Genomic DNA, 21,811 nt, shown 5'->3' with positions numbered 1-21,811 from the left:
AGATGGCAACTGCCCCGGGGCTCTGAACCATCAGGGGCCCTAGAGGCTCCAGATTCATTGTGTGTCTGTTTGTGGTAACTTCATTAATTGAAAAATACTTTGGCAATGCAGCGCCCTGACGTCTCACCTGGTGCCTCACCTGGTAGAGCATGTACCATTTGGGCTAGGTCCTTGCCACAGCCAGTTTTAAAATCCGACTCAGGCCCTTTGCTGCTTGTCGTGCCCTCTCTCTCTCTCTCTCTCTCTCTCTATCATAATGAAGCCAAAAACATAACTTAAACTAAGAAAATACTTTGGCAATACGCAAAACTAAAGCACTCAATCAATTCGATCAATTGATCTTAAGGCAGTCTCTAACCAAGAGTCAACTAATGTTTGACTCTAACTAGTCCTCTATGTTCTGTGTTCAAAGTAAATCACAAAAACTACTTTTAGTCTGAAAATATTATCTTACATCCTGGTGCTGACATATGTGATTCTCATGGAGAATACTAAATTCTTTCCTTTGACACTCAATTTATTATGTTTCTGAATAAACACAATCAAATTTCATGATGTCTAAACCTCCATATTTCAAACTCTATAACCTCCGTGTTCACAGTGGTAATTGCCTTCCTGCCTGTGTCAGAATTTACATGGACCTCTATTCCAAAATAAATTTGTTTTTCACTAAACCTACAGTTCATTTTTGCCCCGAGGCTCCCAGTTGGTTTGGACCTGCTTCTACTCCAGTGGTGTTGAAGCAGCTTGGGCTGAGCAACAGCAAAACATGTGGACGTCAACAGTCACCATCATTATGCAGAAATAATGTTACTTTAATAGCTGAACTTCCTTCATTTGTGCTGACCGGAGCAGCTGAAATGCTTTCTGACTTTCTACCGTAGTCATGGTTTATTCAGCGTAAACCTGCTCAGCACCAGTCTCAGTTAGAGCAGCAGCAGCAACAAGGACAAACCCACATAAACACCAACTCTGGTAAATATTCAACAGCACCAGAAACATAGAGTCAGTCAGATAACAGCCTCTGCGTGGTGTCTCACGGCCTCAGCCACTGGGAAAAGGTCCATGCTTTGTTCTAATGCCAAGTGTCTCCCTCTGAGGCCAGACTTTACAGAGATGAATAAGTTAACTTCAGCGCTGCATATGTACTGTGCAGCATCTCTCTCAGCGTAGAGGAAAGAGACAAACTGCTGCTGCAAATTCAAAAGACAGAGAGACAAGCATGTCTCCTCCAAGCTTCTCTCAGCTCTCACATTTCACAATTCATTTAGAACATTTTCTCTCTTTTGGACACACGTTTTTATTATCTACGGCAAACAGGGATAAAAACAGAAATGGCCTTTTTCACATTTCAAAAATGTCAAGTGATTTAGCGCAGCAGCAGATAACTGCATATTTCAGGGACATCTTTCAAATGTGAATACAAGTACTAACCTTGGCACAAGTCCTCCTTGGGCATTTGGGTATTTCTCTTTTGATAAAACACATATTTTGCAGCAAGTTCACACACTATTTTCTTATATGAATAATCGTCAGGTGTGAAATCAAACACTTTAATTTCATTTATTATAGTTACATTACTTTTACATTGTTAAAGTATATTCCAGCAAAAATATTACTCACAAAAAAGTTTGCTAACTAGCCTGACGTTAGCGAGTTAGCCTAGTGAGCTAATGTTAAGACAAGTAAAGACAAGTCGACTGTTGACTCTTACAGGACTTTTGGTTCATCATGCAAATACTTTGTGTTTTATGCAGAATTTCTCACATTACATGTTAGAAACTGCACAAATAAAGATCTGAGCAAACGTAGTCGTGCATTTGACGTCCTCATAGTCTAAAACATAGGATTCAATTGCAAAATCATTTAAATCCCTCTTGTGGGTAACATTCTTTGGTAAAATATATGTTTCCTGTGCCAGAAATGGCAACCATATTGAAATTGTGAAATTCCAAGTGGCTTATGGGATTTTTCTAATTAATGGCCCCAGAGGGAAAAAAATACCAATTTCGGTGCTTGTAAAGATTATTGCAGTCATCTGCTGCATTAATTGTGTTCTCAACATTAACAAATTTTAACAGGGCTGTAGCAGAAACAGCAGAAAAGTACAAAAACAAAGCAAGTAATTTAAAACTTCCATGGGCTCAGTGTTTGTTAAACCTGCAGCGTCCGTCACAACTCGTGATCTCTGAGCTTCCAGAAAGTTTCCACCCACAAACTCAATGAATAACATTGTGGGTTGTTGGGATTCAACATCAGGGATTCAACACATAAACAGCAGCCCAAAGTCAAGCAGAGGCAAAATAGGAACATCCTCAGTGTTAACATGTGATGCCTCCTTGTAAACACAGAGGCTTGAAAAGAGCAGAAAATGGACAAAAGCATTACTGTGAAGACCTTGAAGAGAATGACTAAAGCTGTACTCTAAGAAATTACAGAGTTAAGCACCAAAACTGAGGCACTTAAAATTAAACAATGGTGAATTCATTCAAAGCAGTCCACAAGGACAAGCCAGCTCGTTCACATTTGGGCTTTGTAACATGCATAGACTTAAAAAATCACATGCATTTACCAAGCAATCTCAATACTGTGAATCACCAGGGTATGAAGAGCTACTGAGAAATGTTTCAGTTGACAATACCAGTGATATCTAATATAAACACTTCAGTAAATGCATATAGTTTGCGTTTACATTAATCAGGTCCTGACGGACTATGCAATATTTTTACTACGGGTCTTCAAGCCAGAAGGTAAATCAGCACAAATGTGACAGTGGGTGCTTTGTCATCTTTGTTGTGCAATATATGTGTACAATGTCACAGATTTTCACTTCAAACATAAATCACAGAAGCAGTCATGCAGATAGTTTTGGGAGAGGGGGGTGGTCTGAGTCAAAAGTCCAGGGCCATTTTTCTTTCTCAGTTTGTTGCTGTTTGACAGAGAGCTCTGTGCATTATGGGAAGTGACTTGGACATGTGAGTCTTGTCCTTCGGGAAGAGGATATTGTGAAAAGGTCAGTTCAGTAGCTTCAGAGATTTAACGTGCATGAGCTTTAAAAATGAAGTAACTGGACACACACACACACACACACACACACACACACACACACAATGCCATGAACACAATATAATCATCTTTTAAAGTTAATATGACAAGCTTGTTAGCAAACATGGTTTCAGACCACCTGATGAAGTTTAGGCCCAATACTGATTCATCTTTAGCTCCGTTTCTGTCTCTAACTCTTTCACTAACTCCGTCAGCTATCTTGAGTTGCGCAGGTCACAGTTTTTAAAGCTTTTTTGCTGAAAACCTTTACATATGAGGCCAAAAACAGCACCGATGAGGGTGGTGAGAATGAACCAAGGCGCTTTCATGACAAGTGTTATTATAACTCACCTGTTTACATTTTATTAAGGATTAAAGTTATGGAGAATCAAGGGCATGGCCTCTTTGAGTGACAGGTGGGTACCAACACAGTTAATAAAAACACATAAAAATAGGCATAAAGAAGCTGAAAAACTCTGTAAAGCTGAGTGGTTGCCTACTACTGAAACAGGTGATAATTTTGATGGATCCATCACTACCTTGCACATAGAAGTAGTCATGTGATCTACTGTTTGTATAAACATAGGGATTATAGCATCTTTAAACCTTCAGCTAGTAAGTGTTTTTTTGGTCATATTCTCTTAACTTAGATGTTGGTTTTTAAAATAGATGCTACTATTGAGTTTTTCACATTTAATTTTTGATGCTTGGAATATAAATCTTGAAATAATAATAATTTGCTATCTTAAAACCAGCAAATTAATAGATACTTGCACAGGTAAGTAGAATTTTTATGTCCATGTAATTTGGCAGAACTGACCCTTTACAGCCAAAAAGCTCTAAGGATCACACCAATGTGTAGAAGTAGGCTAATGGAAATGCTGTGAATGTAGCACCTTATTTGTTGTGTGGTCTGGCTCTGATTCATCAAAGGCTCAAATCACCTGCTAAATTATTTTTGGTCCACTGGCTTTAAACAAGAGAAAGCCTGTTGAGTCTTGGCTGAACACAGTAAGCAAACAAACTTAGGCATGGGCTCTGAGAGGCTTTAAAATAACCACCGACATTTGTCATCTCTACAGTACCACACTGTAATGGCAGCAGGCCAAGCGGTCTCTTTTCAATCTGCTATCATGAAGTGGCTGATCAATTGTGGAATCCAACATCCAGTTTCCTGCTCTGGCACAGAGTCCTGGCCGCTTAGGAAACCTGCAACACCGGAATCGATCACTTTGACAGACTGACTCATTGACGCTACTGTGGGGGCGAATACTTAAGGAGATTAAAATGAGCAACGGGCCAGCGCTCCACTTCACTCTGAGCAACAGGCCGAGGCAGGGAAACCCTCTTGGTCAGCTCTAAATGGCTGATTGAATGAATGATGGGGTGGACCTCTATCAGCACTTTCACTGCCCGAGTCCATAGGTAGCAACAGCAACGTCATTTATCTCCCTCCAAGGTGTCTGCCCTTCTTTTGACTTCACATTCATACTGATTATGAGCTTATAAGCTTTGTTTTTATAATTCACTTTGTCAACAAGCATCCACTCATATTTCTGAACAGCCCACTTCATAATCAACAGCATGCTAGCACACACATGTGGATGATGATCTTGGTGACAAACTCAAATCAAGCTTCTGTTGTACCAACAAAGGCATCAGGACAGTATAATTCGTATCGGTTCTCATTTTGCAGATCTCATCTGATTCATATACCAATTACATGCTTGAGAAACAAATATATAAACAAGTTGAGGATGAGATTAGCGGAGGGCTGGATTAGAGTTAATGTATACCATCTGCTTCATTTAATTCATCCTTTAAATCGATTTCTCTCTCTCCATCACACAGATGAGGAAGTGAAATGAGGAAAGAAAATTAAAGCTGAGACAGTAATAATCATTTTTATTTTGCAGACTGAAATGAATTAAAATCAAATTGTCATAATGAGAGGTTTTCTGGTTTCTTATCCTCTTGCAACTTCATGGTAGGTCAGGAAGGCAGAGCAACTGCTTATGACTTTATCTTACTGTTGTACCATTGTACTGCCTTACAATGGTTAACAATAAGTTACCGGCTAATTGCATATTTTGTACAAGATCATTAGCCCTGTGATGGCCAGTCAGCTATCATGTAACTGCTATTGTAGGACAAATCAACTTAAAGTTACCTAGTTAAAGCTAACGCTAGCGACCACCAACTACTCAGACTAAAACAAACACTTCTTCAGCCACACACACACGCCCACCTTACCAAGCCAAGTGAAAGAAGACACTAAACACACAACAAGAAGCACAGCCGTTACCCTGTGAACACGGCAGCCAACAAAAAAACAATCCAGCCACAACCATTAGCCACGATAGAATTGCTGTGATAAGCTCCATAGCAATGCTGAACGTTAGCTAGCTAGCGATAGCAACATTCGCCAAACCAATTCGGTTAACAACAAGTTGGCTACCGTTAGCATGCTACTGTTGCCGCTCATTGATGAAAACAGACATGTAACATTATGAACCATCAAGTTACTCACATATTGAGAGAAGAAAATCCAGTTCCGAGTCAAGCTGGACCCTCTAGCAGCTCATGGGTCTCTCCGCCTCTGTTTACTATCCAGAGCAGTATTGGCGGGTCTCATGACTCACACTCGCGGAGCCGGTAAAACCTTAATAAACGGAATGGATGTTTATCTCGGGCCACCGGTCGACCGGGAATTAAGCCGGTGGAAAAACATGGTTTCTTCAGTGTGGGACGTCCTGCAGGGCAGTGGTGTAGTCTACGTGATACGCAGGTATACGTCGTACACCCACTAAGAAAGCTCCAGAATTTCCATACAACTACTCAATAATGCCCACTACCTTACATACTACATAAAAACGTTTTGTGACAGAACTTCCACTCATAGACTGTATGTACAAACTTCCACTTCAGCAAACGGGTCAGTAAACATAACAAACATGTGTCGCGGTGTCCCGCCCACAGCAGCATGTGATTGGTTACACGTCACGGGTAATAGCCTATCAACGCTGAAGGCCGCTGTGCACACAGACGGGCTTAGACCGGCCACAAGCCAGCATGCACCGAAATCTTGGCGGGATCGAAAAACCCAACCTCCTTTGCCCGTTTTTGTATTAGCCGGGCGTTCGAAGTCAGGTACTGGCAAGATGGCGTCGACAGAACGACCCACTCTGCTTCTAAACCGCTCTTCAGAAACCAGTGGGTGACGTCAGGGAGAGTACGTCCATCTTTATTTACAGTCTGTGGCGGAGACTAGAGCAGTTCCGGTTAGCTAGCAGAGCTTCGTGTCGAAGGTAAGACAGCAGACATTACTGAAGATATCATAAACATCACAATCCTCTACACTGAAGTTACAACAACACCACACTGATGAACAAGTTAATCTGTTGATTCAAGACACACCGAGCTAGAGAGAGAGGGAGGAGGGGGCAGCGCTAACTGCTAAGCTAAATCAACTAGCAGATCTGAATAGCATGTAAACAACTAGCTTCCGATTAGCAGCTTCCGTCTCGGCAGTTAAGGGGAGCAATCCTCTGTTTATTGCAGCTCTTACTGTTATGAACATGTATTAAACATTTAAGGTAAAACTTTAACTGAACCAGAATCAGGATCTGGTTTATTGCCAAGTAGGTTTTCAACATGAGAGGAATTTGCTTTGATGTTTTGGTGCAGAACAATAGACATAGTAAGAAGAAAAGAAATATAAACATAGATGAAACAAGCAAGTACTGCAGGTAGTTATCTTAAATATAAATAGAAAAATTCAACTATGTGAAGAAATATTATAGAAAATTATTTTAAAAAATAAATAAAAAAAAGGCTCTTTAAAACACAGCTTCTGGTTTGTGAAACCTTCATTCTACTTCAGCAGGGACTCACATGCGTTTAACATATATGAACCAACATGCATGAGCAGCCAGACTGAATACCAAAAATTATTGTTAAGTAAAGTCTAATTTACAGAACTTTTAATGGCCTCACAACAGCTAAAGTTAGCCTGAAAACAAAAGAAAAATGGCGAGTATGCCATTACAGTCGGACCATAGTTTCTTTCTCTTGTATGTGAAATTAATACACACGCGAGTCGCCTATATATAATATAATATACAGCAGCAGACCAGTAACTATTTCTTATAAGCAGAGGTTTTTCTTTCAAGCAAAATAAAACTCAGTGTGTGATGCATTTTAAAAACTCAAACATTGGAGACACATCCACTATGCAGTGAAATCCCCAGAGCCACGTTATGACCCTGCTGAAGAGCAAACACATTTACCCCCTGTGATAGCTGCAGGATTGCTAAACTTCAATTGCCACCAACTGGACATGTGGATTCAGTGGCTGTTTACCTTCCCCACACACATGCTGGGTTTTAAAATGAAGCCGTACTTCCCCCCCATCCATGGAGAAACTGACCACAGCTTTTACTGCAAATCACATTCATTTAGGTAGAAAAAGAAATATGTGCTTCATTGAATATTTCCAATACCACGAGTGATTTCTCTGCTTTAATGTCACTGCTTTATTAATGCCAGAGCAATTATTTACTGCAATGATAAATAATAATACACCTCAGGAAGAGGGAAGAGAAGCTGCTCTCGTTTATCTCTATCCTTTCATTAATTCTCTTTCTTCGCTGTTGCTTTTTTGCCCCCTGGAAGTCATGACAGAAAGAAACAAGCAGCTCTTTCAACTCATCTGAATGTAAATTTGAACATGAAATGAATAATTCATTTAATTTACAGTTTAAAAAAAGAGTTTATATTTTTGATCCCAGTAGAATTTGTAGGCTGGTGTTGAAAAAGCTGAGTGCAACATATCATCAAGTTTTCCCTTCATTTTTTCCCAAACTATTTATACCTCACAAAAGAGTCACAGCACCTTTCTCATCCTCTGAATGCAGAGTTAATTACTGTAATGTGCTTCGGTCCTTGTCAGCATTTTGTTTGGGCTGTGTCCCAGCCGATCCTGCAGCAGAACAGACCGAGTCAAATCTGTGTTGACGACAGAGAAGAGAAAGCTCGGATTATTAGGCTTATTTTGTTGTAACATGATAAATTAATATTGGTTTGACATTGCTTGAAAACCAGTTGTGCAACTGTAGGAATGCCAGAAATGAAAAGTTATAAACTGGTTTCATTTTTGCTTTTTTGTGCTTTCCTAATTTATGGTGAAGCGTTGTGCTTCTGAATGCTGTAAATGATATTTTGTGCACAGAGTGCAAGGAAATGAAGGAAGTGGATAGTTGATTACTGCAGGTAATTGTGGGCAGTTGAAGGCATGATGACAACATGTTGAACACATGTTTTTCATATATTTATTGTGATGGCCACAACCACACAGGGTAATGTCAGTTCTGTCCTTATTAATTCACTTCTTTTCATTTGCAGTCAATCACACTTAAACATTTAATATCACATAGTTTATTTATTTGCTTATTACACTGTAGGGTTACAATTACATGCTGTAATTATAGGGTTACAGGCAATTTTCTGTTATATTGATGACTTGTTTCTTTGTGCTGAGTTACCGTGGTTGTTGGGAGGTCACTTCCTGGTGGAGCAAAAGGCTGAGTACTCTCAAATCTGGGAGCCAGCTGATTGGGCCAAACCACCTGTTGATGTATCAGTTGAGATGGGGGTGTTAAGGTTTAATTAGCTTTGTTTAGTTTTTAGTTATAGTTAGTGTTTATTTTGTTTACCCCCTTGTGTCCCATTGTGTTGGGTTAGTTGATTCAGTTAACACATTGTTTAGTTGTTATCTTGAGTATAGTTATCTTTTGTATTGTTGACCTCTTTTGTATTCCTAATTATTATTATTCTCTTGTTTTGTAGCATTCGAGTAAATAATACCCTTGGTTTTTTTCAACAACAGTTCCTGTGTTCGTGTTGCCTCACTGCTCGGTCCCTGACATATTTCCCATTAAGTTGGTGGAAGTGAACAAATCTGTGACCGGCTCCTTTTACCTTGCACAGCTCCCCAGGAAACCATCCAACCATCTGAAGAGTTTGGAAGTGTAATATAAACACAGTGTGTGTCCCAGAGCAATTACCTCTAAAGAGTCCGCTCCCCCTAAAATCACTGTTGCCTCAGTGGCACAGCTTCCTACAGGAAGTGATAAAGTAAAATTGATAGGCAGGAGTTTCATTTCCGGGGGAGGTAATGCACTGAAACCTACTAATTGACCTTTGTGTGACTATAACAGCTCCATTCATATTTTCTAGCCACTATAGGAGGCAGAAGAACTTCAAAACAAGTTGACAGACACACAGCTCTGACATATTATCACCATATGAAGTTGCAATGGCTAACATTTTAGCAAACTCTAACCCTAACCCCCATATCAGGATAAAGGTGGACAGGTGTCTGCCTCCGTTTCTGTTTTTAAGCTGGGTCAGACCATAATAAAATCCCATCCCATTATAAGACAACCTAACAGAGAGGTAGAGAGAGACAGACAGACAGACAGACAGACAGACAGACAGACAGACAGACAGACAGACAGACAGACAGACAGTGAACAGATGGCTGAAAATGAAAGAATGAATCTTTCAGACAGGAATAGGAAAGCAGTAGAGCAAAATAATCAATCAATCAATTAGACTTCATTTGTACAGCACTTTTCATACAAACAATTTAAAACAATAAAAAAACATCCCCCACTCCCACCCCCCTCACACACACACACATTTACAGGCAACAATAAATGATCAAGTAATAAATAAAAACAATTTTAAAAAAAAGCCAATGATAACAGGAACTGAGGAAACACTGAAGACTGGAAAGATAAAGATAACATAATAAAATACTAAAACAGAGGAGATGTATTAAAGTGAGTAAAACCAGAAATAAAAGGTAGGATATTAAAAATCAAATAAAAATTAGACAAAATAATAAAGATAAAATAATAAAAATGCTATAAGAGAGGAGACGTTTGGAAGAGAATAAAACCAGAAATAAAAGTAGAAATAAAATAAATAACCAGAAATAAAAGTAGAAATAAAATAAATAAACTAGAAATAAAAGTAGAAATAAAATAAATAACCAGAAATAAAATAGATAACAAGAAATAAAAGTAAAATAAGAAGAATAAAAGGATATACCAGTAAAATGGCTTGAAATATATAAGTAAATAGACAGATAAATGATAAAAACAAATTAAATTAAAAGATTACAACAGAAGAAATGTCATCATCCACCTGCAGGCTCACCTTGTTGCTGCACATGGTTCTTTACAGACACTGGAGGAACTGAAGAAGGGAGGGTATCTTGCTGTAATGGGGGGACTAAAATGACACTTTATGTGCATATTGTTTTAAACTTAATCTTTTGCAGAGAAAACAGATTACCATAGTTTCACCTGTTTATTCTTCTATTAGATTTGACAGAAGGCTTCTCAACAAGACTCTGTTTTTGCATAAAGCAGCATATGGCAAGTGAGCAACTGAGATGACACGTGATTTCCTCTCTGCTGCACCACACACACACACACACACACACACACACACACACAGAGAGACCTTGAAACAATGGATGATACTGATGATGAGATAACAGACACACAATTCAAGTATAAAGTCGAGTTAATGAGCTTTTCTCACAGTGGACATTTTGAGTCATTACAGCAGGAAACACACAGGTGCTACGGCTAACGCCTCAGGTGCTAACGTTAATGAACGTGACAGACCACTGAGAAACTTAAATATAATGCAGCCTCAGCTAATGTTATTATATGAAAAGGGTCTGTACAGTCTGAAGCTGATCCCATGACCCGAATAACATTTTTAAAGTTGTGCCGATGAACCCAGAGGAGGCCGTGACAAACATGCTGGAAGATAAAGATAAACCACTAACCTCCCCATCCATATGCACTCTGAAAACAATCTGAATACAGTCTGATTTATTGCCTAGTTTTCAACATATGAGGAACTTGCTTTGGGGTTTTGGTTCATAACAATAAATATAGTAAAAAGAAGAGAAGAAATATAAACAAAGCTAAAACAAGTACTGCAGCTCAGATAGCTTGAATATAAATAGAAAAAATTAACATAAAAAAATATTTTTACAATTTGTGAAGAAATATTAGAGAAAATATAAATATATACAAAGCAACTATGTCGCTGTCGGGAATCGGTATTCAAGAAATGGATACTTCACTGTTTACATGAAGACAGAGGTGACATCAGTCAAACCTGATCTTCATCCCAGGGTCTTTAATGAATTCCAACATCACCTCTATCTCTTATATCACAGAGTTGTGTGTTGTCAGTTATTCCCGTGAGCAAAGTAAGAATCTGCTCAGTTGCAGGTTTAAGAAAAGTGAGTATAAAGGTTCAAAAACTCAACCAGAGAGCCCTGAACGCTCACACCCCTTCACAGTCTGAAGGCCCTGAGCCCTTAGGAGGGAGTTGCTCCTCTGTTTTTGATGAATTGCATTGTGGGAGAGCAGTGTCAGTCCATAGGACACCGGTTGTGTGAGTACCTGTCACTCTTCACTGTGAACTCCTTTCATACTCGGAAGCTGCATCAGAATGAGTGTGGTATTAAACAGAGAGTGGCGCCCTCTAGTGTCTGTATGAGGTCAACACACAGAGAACACTCAGACCGTCTCTGTGGTGGTGTTTGGTTGCAGTCACCATCTTGAGCTGTCTGATGATATTAACAAGATATTAACAACCTCAGGAGTCTCTCCTGTCTCTTCTTTTCAGCCCACATGACGTGAACGCAGCCTGGCGGCCGTCACGCTCTTCCCTACGTTTACATATTTAAAGGGTTGCTGGGTCCTGGAGGCTTGTTGTGATTTAAACACATGTTTCTGTAACAACAGGATCGCCTCCCTCCCACACCTCACACACTTTTAATTTTTAAAGAAGGTTTTAGTTCCACAGAGTGTAAAGTCATGCTGTTTAATGCTCAGGGATTAATCTTGGTTGAGCTTCATATGTTCAGTTTATTAAATAAAGCAGTGCATCAGAACAGTGGATTCATCTGTACACCAGCTTCATCTTTCTTTCTTTTTTGTTTTTTTTATATGATCTGGATTATTTGAGTTTCAATCCTTACAAATTAATTAAGTCATTTTTTAAGTGTCTATTTTGACATTTCTGCATGTACACTTAATGAGTAATCTCCACTAAACTGATTAATTGATTCAACAAACGTAAATTAAATTAAGTGCTAGATTAATTTGCATAAACTTAAGTATCATTATTCATTAAATTAATCCAAGCAGCATGAAAAATAAATTCAATGGATGAATATAAATGTGAACAATCTGCTGATAACAGCCTTTGACTTTCAAATGTAATTTATTAAGAAGTTTGTCATAATCAGTCGATCAATCAATGGAACTTTATTTGTACAGCACTTTACATACAGGTTAGTGCAGCTCAGATAAATCAAGTGAGAAAGCTGAGATGAGATACAATAAAATAGATTTAAAAAGCTCAAACAAGTAGAAAAGTTGTGTTTGAGTGTTGTTATTGCATCTGTGTGTATTTCTGTCTAAGTACAGTTGTGTTTGAATTAACAGTTGTTCTTTTCTACTAGCGTCACTCACATAATGAATTCGGTGCCATCTCAGCCTCCTCAGTCTTACCCCTCTGTTTTAGTTGCATAACCCAGTGTTATGCAAAGCACCGTGCACCACTGGCCACTAGAGGGCGCTGCATGACTGAGAAGATGAGACGCGACAATGCAGCTGAAGGAGGTTAGCTAAGCATGCTTAGTCTGGCTCTAATGTGAGCAGCTGATCAGTGTCAGATCTCTGCATTAAGTATATTGAGAAAACATCATTATAACATTATAGAAACGACAGTATATTGAAATAGACCGACATGTTGAGCTGGTGTCAGTCAGTCTGCGGCCTGTTGGTGTGTTCATGGGAATCCCAGCTTCACTGTCAGTGTCACTGAGATGATCAGACATGTCGTCAACAGGAAACCCCTGAGGAAAGGTTCAGTGAACAGACATGCTTCACTTGATATAAGCAGACATATCCGACGATATCAAAGAGCTTCTTCCTGTTTCTACCTGTGTCTGTGGAGAAGTCGCTGAAGATTTTCTTAGTGAAAGAAGAATTGAAATGAAATGGTCAAGAGCTTTCCTGCACTTTATTAATGAATTTAAACAACATGGCAAAACTTTGTCTGATGTTAAAAACAAAAAAGATTTTAAGACCTTAAAACTGTCGAATACAATGTGCTGCAGATAACACAAACTCTGGCCTTGTAACATGTTTGTGTTCGTACATGAACTTGTAAAGAAAGTGTTGCAGTCAAACCAAATCTCACTCACTCACTTATTTCAGTCAGGACGTGGTTTTCTGTTCAGTTGATCCCAACTCATTCACCTCATTGAATTTTCACCCTGACTGAACTTTGACCGGTGAAAACACAACAACTGTGATCTTCATCAGTGTCGCAGCAGTAAAAAAGAAAAAGGACAGGTCGAGTAGTGAGCAGCAATACGTAACGACACCACAGCCCTGCAGCCAGCAACACGGCCATTAGTCCTTTTACACCTGTGTTTGTCGCCCATGAAAGACGTCCATACAGGTAGACGACAGGTGAGACTCACATGATATCAGAGCCAAGAGGTTATTTGAATATTATTATGCCAAATTAGATCATGTTTGATCCGTTTACCTGCTGTTACCTTGAGCAATAATTCAATGTCTCCACCACTTGAGCATGTTTGTATATTTATAAATTTTTTTACGACTGCACATTGAGCTACAGGAGAAACGCCATGTCGTTCTGCTGCGTTCTGTTTCACCTGTCTGTCAGGTGCATCATGGGACAAATAACACTCTTTTTCCATTCTTATTAATACACAGAGATATGTGACATTATTACGTTTCCAGCGCAGCTCCAACAGAGTTAAACCTGAGCAGGTAATCAGCCACAATCACTGAAAACGTCTCAATAAAAAACATGTAGAAGAAATGTCATTATATTAGTTTACTGTGTTTTCATTAAAACAGCCTTTACTCACATCATATAGATACAAAAGTGATGCAATCTTTTATTTTAGTTTATTTTTTAATTGCAAAATAAAACTGTCAATGTATGAAGTCTCAATGTATAGTGAAATAACGACTTAATATCCCCCTTATATGTATATTTAGTGATTATTTTATTATTAATTAATGTATCTATTTATCAATTTATTGTCAAATAATTAGCATTATCTTTTTCTGGTGATAAAGCAAAGAAAAAGGACTGAAGGACTGTCCCATAACCCCACTGAATAATAATAACAATAATAATAACAATATAATAATGATAATAACTATTGTAATAATAATAATAAATAGAGGGTTGTAAGTTATTAAACATGAAATAAATCTCATCCTAACTTTGTGTGTTTCACTTGTGTTGTCGTGTCCACAACAGTTTGATGTTCGTGCACTTCCGGAACTTTCGTAATGGCTTTTTTTTTTTTTTTTTTTTTTTTTTTTGTGCAGAGCGCGTGCAGGGACCAACAGCACCGACCCTCCTCTTCCAGCAAGAAAACTGATGAATGAGTGAAAGCGGCCGAGCTGCCCTGCATCTGATTCACCACTTCACCGGTAACAGCTTCTCACTTGGAGGGACTTGCTGCAGAACCGGGGACGGAAGGTGAGAGGCACGCGGCGGCTCTGACTGTCCGGCTCTTCGTGGTTTTTCTTTCTGTTCAAACCTTCTTGTTTTTCTCTGTTTGCGTCTCTTTTTTTGTTGCGGAGCGTCAATTAGGCTCCAGACAATAGAGGAGCACGCTGCGCTGCTGCACCTCCTCCCGCTTCCTCCTGTCTGCATTGCTGATGCAGCCTCCTTCCGTGTTATGAAACGAGCAGCACGCTGCTTCTCTTCTTTCTTTCTTTTTCCTTTTTTTTCCTCCCGTTTTCACACCGAGTCGCTCCGAACGAGCCGCGACCGCGACACAGCCGAGACCGGCGGGACACGAGCCCGACACCGCGGGGTTAAAGAGCCGCGCGGGATGAATGGTGAACACCTCATGTGCAGCAGCGTTACCCAACAGACAGTCAGGCTGTGGGTCAACTGAAAAGGAAGTGGCTTATGTAAAGAGTTATGTAAATTGAGGTTTAAATGTTAAAAGGTTCGGTGCTTTACGTTTCCAAAAACATTTAAACAGCCATGATCCGTCCGCTGCGGCTTGGAGGTGAATAAAGTTGTTTTCAGTTTCCACAATAATGAAGTGAAGTCTTAGTCACAGGTGAAGAGGTTGGTTCACAGGTGATACACTCAACTGCAGTGGTAGAAGCTGCAACATGAAACAGGAAGTGAACGTCAACCCCCCCCACCCCCCCACCCCCCGGATGAAAGGCCTGTCCTGTGTCCACTCACTCACGCCTACAGTCCATCTGCTCCGCTCCGGCTCAGGTGATGAGTTTCTAAACCTGTAGGTTCGGTTTGTTTTCACACGGAGAAAAGTTCAAGTTAACAGAAACGCGTCATAACAAACCAGGTGAGAACGTTCTCTCCTCTGATTGGTCAGATTGAAAAGTAAACACAAGAAGAAGGTGAGGGGAGTTTCAGATTGTTTTGGTCCGAATCGTACTGAGAGGGAAAATGACCCAGGGTTCAGTTTAACTTGACGTTTTAATGAGCTGTGTCCCGGTTCAGGGGCGTCATCCGTCAGAGGACGCCTTCGTAGACCACGAAGGCCAAACCGAAATGACACGGTCTGGTTTTCGGAGGATTTTAGTTGTCGTCACCATCTGTTCCCGCCCTTACTGTTGTGATGCAAAGCCTTTAACTTGAGGTTTTAAGTCTATTGGTTTGAACAGTTGAACCGTTAGCTGTTGAACTGAGCTGAAACCCAACACTGACATTTAACAGTGTGATCGTCACGCTCTCTGTCATGGCACGCATTGAATCTTGGGATAGGACGCAGACGGACGCATTTGAAGGAGCCTTTGAAACAGGACAGTCTGGGCGCCGCTGTGACATAATCAGTTTTCAGATGCAGCCTCTGAAGGACGAAACCCTGAACTGGGACACAGCTATGATATGTCAACACTGTGTGGCGTGGCTTGTAGGGGGGGGTCGCAGGTGGACGTGTGTAATTGGTTGGATAAGTGGCCACTTTAAAAACCAGCTTGAATGAGACTGAAAGGCTTGATGGGAAGTTACAAGTAAGAGCTGGAGAACTGGGACCTGAGACTTGACTCGGACCTGGATTTGAAAGGTTTCCTCTCCTGATTTAGCGCCGCGCTCACACCGGAAGGTTTAAACAGGAAGGATCGAAACTGACACACCAGAACGTCATCCATCATCTTCTCTTTTTTTTTTCTCCATGTGTTCATGGAGAAAACAGTCAGTGAAACTCGTCTGCTAACTGTTCTATCAGAGATGTGAGTGTGTTATGCTAATAGCGGTTTAATTAAAGGGTAACTCCGTGTGTTTTCAACCTGGTTGTGTGGTTTATGATCCGACAAAGAAAGTTTCAGCTTAAAGCTTTCAGTGATTTCAATAATTAATTGTATTTTTTTGGGGTAATCAGAAGTTGAAAGCGAACAAAGGTAATGTGGTTTCAAGTCACAATATCTGCTGTGAAAAAGGCGTGTTAGCAGAATATATCTGGCCTCTCACACTCACGTGTTCGTGTGGACGTAGCCTGAGTGGTTTCCTCCGTTCCACAGAATGTCTTTGTAGAAGCTCCGGAGAAGTTGTGTGAGCGTGATGCAGACAGTGTGAGAGAGATGAAGAGCAGGAGCGCAGCTGAGAGTTGTGCCCTTTAATCAATAGCCATCGTGCCTCATAGTTGCAGTGCATTGTGGTCAGTTGAAGTATCAGCAGGTGATTGGTCGTGTACTATGGATTTCTGTCTGTGACTGGTGTGTAAAACCGTCGCTGAATGAAGCTCCTCTACAAACAGAAGGAAGCCTACATGGGGTTTTCTCTTGAAAGTCCTCTGGTGTATTTCCCTTCAGTGTTTCGCTGTTATTATTATTATTAAGCTGTATTAGATATTGTGTCTCTGTCTTCTCTGTTTTTTTGGGGGGGTGGGCTTTAACACTGAACAGACATTTTAGTTCACAAGTCACATACTGTACCAGGCTGAACAACCCGTGGCAGCAGGATTATGTTCTAATAGTCTGATTCTCAGGTTCCTCTGTCTGCTTCACTGTTGATTCAGACTTTGTTCATTTCAGTCTGACCTTGGATCAGGTAACCAGCGAACCACTTCAGCCAGACGCAACCTGAGCGGATGAAACCCGCCTGCTTTCTCCTTTTTTTGTTCGTTCTCTCAAAAAGCAATGTGACATGAAGTGAAGGTTTGTGCTTGTTTCAGTGTTTGTCCTTGTTAGTCAAGGTCAGTCAACGATTCATATAGTTAGCATCTTTTCAGAACAGTTAGTGTAATTATCATCTTTTGTTAGCATCTTTTATTTGTTTATGTTGATTAATTTGTAACTGGCAGTGGCTGACACAGTGTTAGCGGTTGTGCTAATGCTAACTCTCTCTCTGTACTGACAAGTCCCCACAAGTTGACAGGATTGGTTCCTTAGGTTTGTGACGTGTGAAACCCTGGCTGTCTGAATCTGTGTTGATTATTTCACTCATCACATGTCTGTGTTATATAAAAACATCAGATGGACGTTAACGAGGTTAAACACTTGAAACCTCCAGTAACTGGCCACAAAGTATTTATTTATTATTATTTCATTTATTTGAAAAGACTCAGGCCTGTTGTGGTGAAAGTTACAGTTTGCAGTGACATGTTTATGAGGGTTTGTCTGCAGTAGATGAGAGATTCTTGAGTCTAGAAATTCTCAAGGCAAAGTTGTTTTTGTGGTTCCACTGATTTGAATAGGAGAGTGGTCTCAGGCTCTCAGACTTTCAGACTCCACTGTGTTCAGTATATAAAGTGATTTCTTTCTAATCTGTGCTCTGTTTGTCTTTCTTCATTCTCTCATGAATGTAGAAGAAGAAGAGAATACCTGCAGCCTCGCTCGGCTTCATCTCTGGCCTCAAACACGGGTCAGGGTAGGTTTGATTTAAGTTCTGTTTAACCCAGATTCTCTGTTTAATTTTGAGAAGGATGATCCGGGGGCGTTCTCCTTTTCATCCCTCCCTTCATCCTTACATCACTCCTTCGGTCTGTTCCTGCTAACGAGCTCAGCGGGTGGCTGAGTACAGGAACAGAACAGCACAGTGGTGAGGGAGGGAGGGAGGAGTGGTGCTACTGCTGGCGTGCTTGACATTTATGCACTTTAATGGCGGTTGAAAATCAGATGAGATTTCAGGAACTGTGTGTGCACAGCATGAGAGCGCAGGTGGCGATGTCAATCAGACGTGATGTGTGACGTGCAAAAGTTCAAACTACCAGTAAGTAATGAAGACGATGTGAGGTTTGCATGTTTCATTTGTTCTGGTTGTTAGTTTTTTATTTCTGTACCTGGATGTTGTCGACCATCGAACAGATGAAGTGATGCAGGAAAATGTGACAAAATCTAGTTTCAGTGAAGCAACATTTAGCCCCGAGGCCTGTACGAAGCAGGTTCAACCACAGACTGTAAATAAAGATGGGCGTCGTCTCTGTGACGTCACCCACAGGGTTTTGAAGCTCAGAGTGAGCTGCTCCACCATCGCCATCTTGGCAGTGTCTGACTCCGCCCCCTAACTCCCAGCTAATCCAAAAATCAGCAAAGAGGAGGGGCCTGTGTGGAGCTGAGTCTTAGGTTCATGACAGTGTGTGGCAATCATACCCACACCACCTGTCACTCAAAGAGGCCACGCCCTCAATCCTCCTTAACTGTAGTCCTTAATAAAATGTGAACAGGTGAGTTATATAAACAGGTGAGTTATATAAACAGGTGTCATGAAGGAGGAAATTAGCTCTAGAGACCAAAACAGTTTCTGTACCAGGCTGTAAACGTGTTTATTTCTGCTGTAAAGTTGGACACTTTAACATGGGAGTCTATGGGGACTGACTCACTGTTGGAGCCAGACTCTAGTGGTCGTTAAAGGAACTGCAGCTGCTGGTTCTTCACTGTTGATGCTTCATGTTTGAGCCTGGAGGTTGATGGTTGGTTCAACACACTCAGGATATCTTTCCAGTATCTGGCTTAGCTGAACCTAATATTGTCCTTCCTGATCACCTGTATGAAGCTGTTATCACCTGGTTCAGTTAAACCTGAGTTCACCTGTCGGGCTGTGAGCGAGGAAAACAGCAAAATGATTCAAATGATTTATTTATCACTTCATTGTAAACTCATTTGTCCCTGTCGGGATCCTGTAGGAATGATGACTCAGTTTTTCCAGTGATCTGATTGGTCAGTAGTTTGGCTGGTGACAGGTTTTGATCTGATCCTCTGAAGTTAACCTGCCCCGGAGCAGGTTACCATGGTGATTTACCTCGGTAACCTCAAATCCTGCTTTGTACCACGGGCCTCTGGCAGCCTAAACACCACATCACATCTAAACATCTGGAGTCATTTAGCAGCTCCTAGGAGTCCTGTAAGAATCAAACATAAATTAAACTCAGTGTTTTTCAGACTTTTGTATAAAGATCATATTATGATCGATCAAATAAAAAGACAAACTTAAAATTTCTTCAGATGTTTTCCTGTAATGATGTCGTATGTTGGTGCAAAACAATCACAAGTGACGTGATCGTGCTTCATGTGCACACGCTGACCTTGGGGCTGGGTAACCTGCAGGATTCCTGAGTTAATGGTTCGTTTTAAAATCATTCTGTTTTGTTTTGTTTTTTATGTTCATGTATCAGACAGTTGAAGCTGAGGAGGCAGACAGGAAACAAAGGGAGAGGTTGGACTCACTTCTGAAATAGTTCTGTTCTGAATTTGCAACAGGGAAATAAAATAAAAGTAAAAACTTTCCAGAAAGCATTTGGACAAACTTAAACACAGCAGGAAACAAGTGATCAGCCAAGTCTGGGAAGCAAAAGTCTGATGATGAAAAACTTATTTTTTTCTTTGTTTTTTTAAATGATGATTTGAAACCAGGAAACAAACTAGAGCAGCGTGTGAAAACTCTAGAAGCTGTTAGAAATGTAAGAAGTGTTACTGATTTAAATGCAGAAGGATTATAATCAGACAAACATCGTCAAGTGTGGAGCAAGATTTTCTATTTTATGTTCCACTGAAAATATAAACCTGAAAACATGAATATATATATATGTGCACAAAATATAGACAAAGCAGAAAAGATCATACATTTGGTTGGGACTTATTTCTGTAAACTGAGTCTCATCAGAGAGTAAGGACAGAGGAGGATGATACAGTAACTGTCACTCAGGTGGAGTTCACACCTGAGGCTGCTTAAACCTGCAGGTGAGGGATGGAGGCAGCAGCGTTTGTTTGACCTACACTCCTTGTAACGCGGGGGGGGGGGCATATTCAGAAACGACTGAGACATCACAGCAGGGCGTTTAGATTTAAGAACAGGTCTAGAAACAGTTTCACCTCCTTCCCTTAATGGTCAGAGACTTAGAAACCGCAGCAGAGGAAGAGACCGTCTCGGTTTTCACTCGAGGTCAGAGCGACACATTTTATGTGTGATGCGTCTCCCAGCAAAAACAGACCTGATGATGTCATAGTGACATCACACCCGCAACATCACATCAAACTGACTCCTTCCACTATAGTTACTGAATCTGAATATGACACAGACATGAAAAAATAAGAATATGTGATGGAAATATATATATTAATAAAATAGATTTTTGGAAATCTTCAGCTGCTAAATGTTGGACTTTCTTCAGCAGCTGCTCATTATCACTGTTGTTTAGTCGTGATAACTTGGTTACTTGGTAACTCATCATCATAAAGGACAAAGAAAATCAGAAGTCTGAATGACTGAAACTGCTTATTGATGGATTTTCTATCAATCTGACTGATTGATCAGAGGATTAATTGTTCCAGCTGTAGTTGGGTCGTTTTTTTTTTTTTTTTTTAAGTATATTTTTTTGGGCTTTTTATGCCTTTATTGGACAGTATAGTGGAGAGAGACAGGAAACGGGGAGGCAGAGAGAGGGGGAATGACATGCGTCGAAAGGCCGTCCGATGCGGGATTCGAACCGGGGCCGACTGCTGTATTTTAAGGATCCTGGTTAAACATGTAGCGTATGGCGTAGTGGTCTAAGCAGGCGCCCCATGTGTAGAGGCTACAGTCCTCGCTGCAGTTGGCCCCGGTTCGAATCCCGCATCAGACGCTGCATGTCATTCCCCCTCTCTCTGCCTCCCCGTTTCCTGTCTCTCTCCACTATACTGTCAAATAAAGGCATAAAAAGCCCAAAAAATATACTTAAAGAAAATCAAAAAAAACATGTAGTTTCAGGTTAGAATCAGTAGTGCTGGATTAGTGTGTGTGTGTGTGTGTGTGTGTGTGTGTGGGGTGTAGATGCACCTGTTATTGTTGACATTAGTCATTTGTTGACCGTGGGTATCCATGGGTACGCCTTGTGCTCGTCTGTCATCTTGTTTATCTCCATCTCTGTCTCCCATCTAAATTACAGCTGTGTGTCTGTGTGTGTGTTTTAATATTAGAGCCCAACTGATACTGGATTTTTGGAGCCGATGAAATCAATATATGGACATACACTTTCCCATGTAAGTGAATGGTGCTGTAGCCTCTGGGCTAAGATGCTAACACATCGGCTTCCATTCAACTGATGAGCTATGAAAGTAGCTATGTGCTAATAATTCATATGTAACTATGTGAAAGATAGAAGAGGTGATATAGTGGCAGCAGCAGGGAACATTCAGCTCAGGTATGAACGACC

The 21,811-nt window shown here is 40.5% G+C and overlaps 2 protein-coding genes across 2 annotated transcripts in view; one reads left to right on the top strand and one right to left on the bottom strand.

Annotated features, from left to right (window-relative positions):
* bsna (bassoon presynaptic cytomatrix protein a) overlaps positions 1-5,778 on the bottom strand; it is a 164,889-nt gene extending 159,111 nt beyond the window's left edge. The window contains exon 1 of the mRNA XM_056385849.1: positions 5,576-5,778. The gene's annotated coding sequence lies outside the window, so the exon portion shown is untranslated. The remainder of the gene's footprint in view (positions 1-5,575) is intronic.
* A 7,446-nt stretch (positions 5,779-13,224) lies between these two features.
* The window catches only part of LOC130174479 (helicase ARIP4-like), a 75,763-nt gene continuing 67,176 nt past the window's right edge, over positions 13,225-21,811 (top strand). Inside the window, exon 1 of the mRNA XM_056384313.1 lies at positions 13,225-14,679. The gene's annotated coding sequence lies outside the window, so the exon portion shown is untranslated. The remainder of the gene's footprint in view (positions 14,680-21,811) is intronic.

The sequence above is a fragment of the Seriola aureovittata genome, chromosome 9 (assembly GCF_021018895.1).
Source record: "Seriola aureovittata isolate HTS-2021-v1 ecotype China chromosome 9, ASM2101889v1, whole genome shotgun sequence".
Lineage (NCBI taxonomy): Eukaryota > Metazoa > Chordata > Actinopteri > Carangiformes > Carangidae > Seriola > Seriola aureovittata.
The sequence above is the reverse complement of the archived record's forward strand: the minus strand, read 5'-3'. Positions and strand labels throughout refer to the sequence as shown.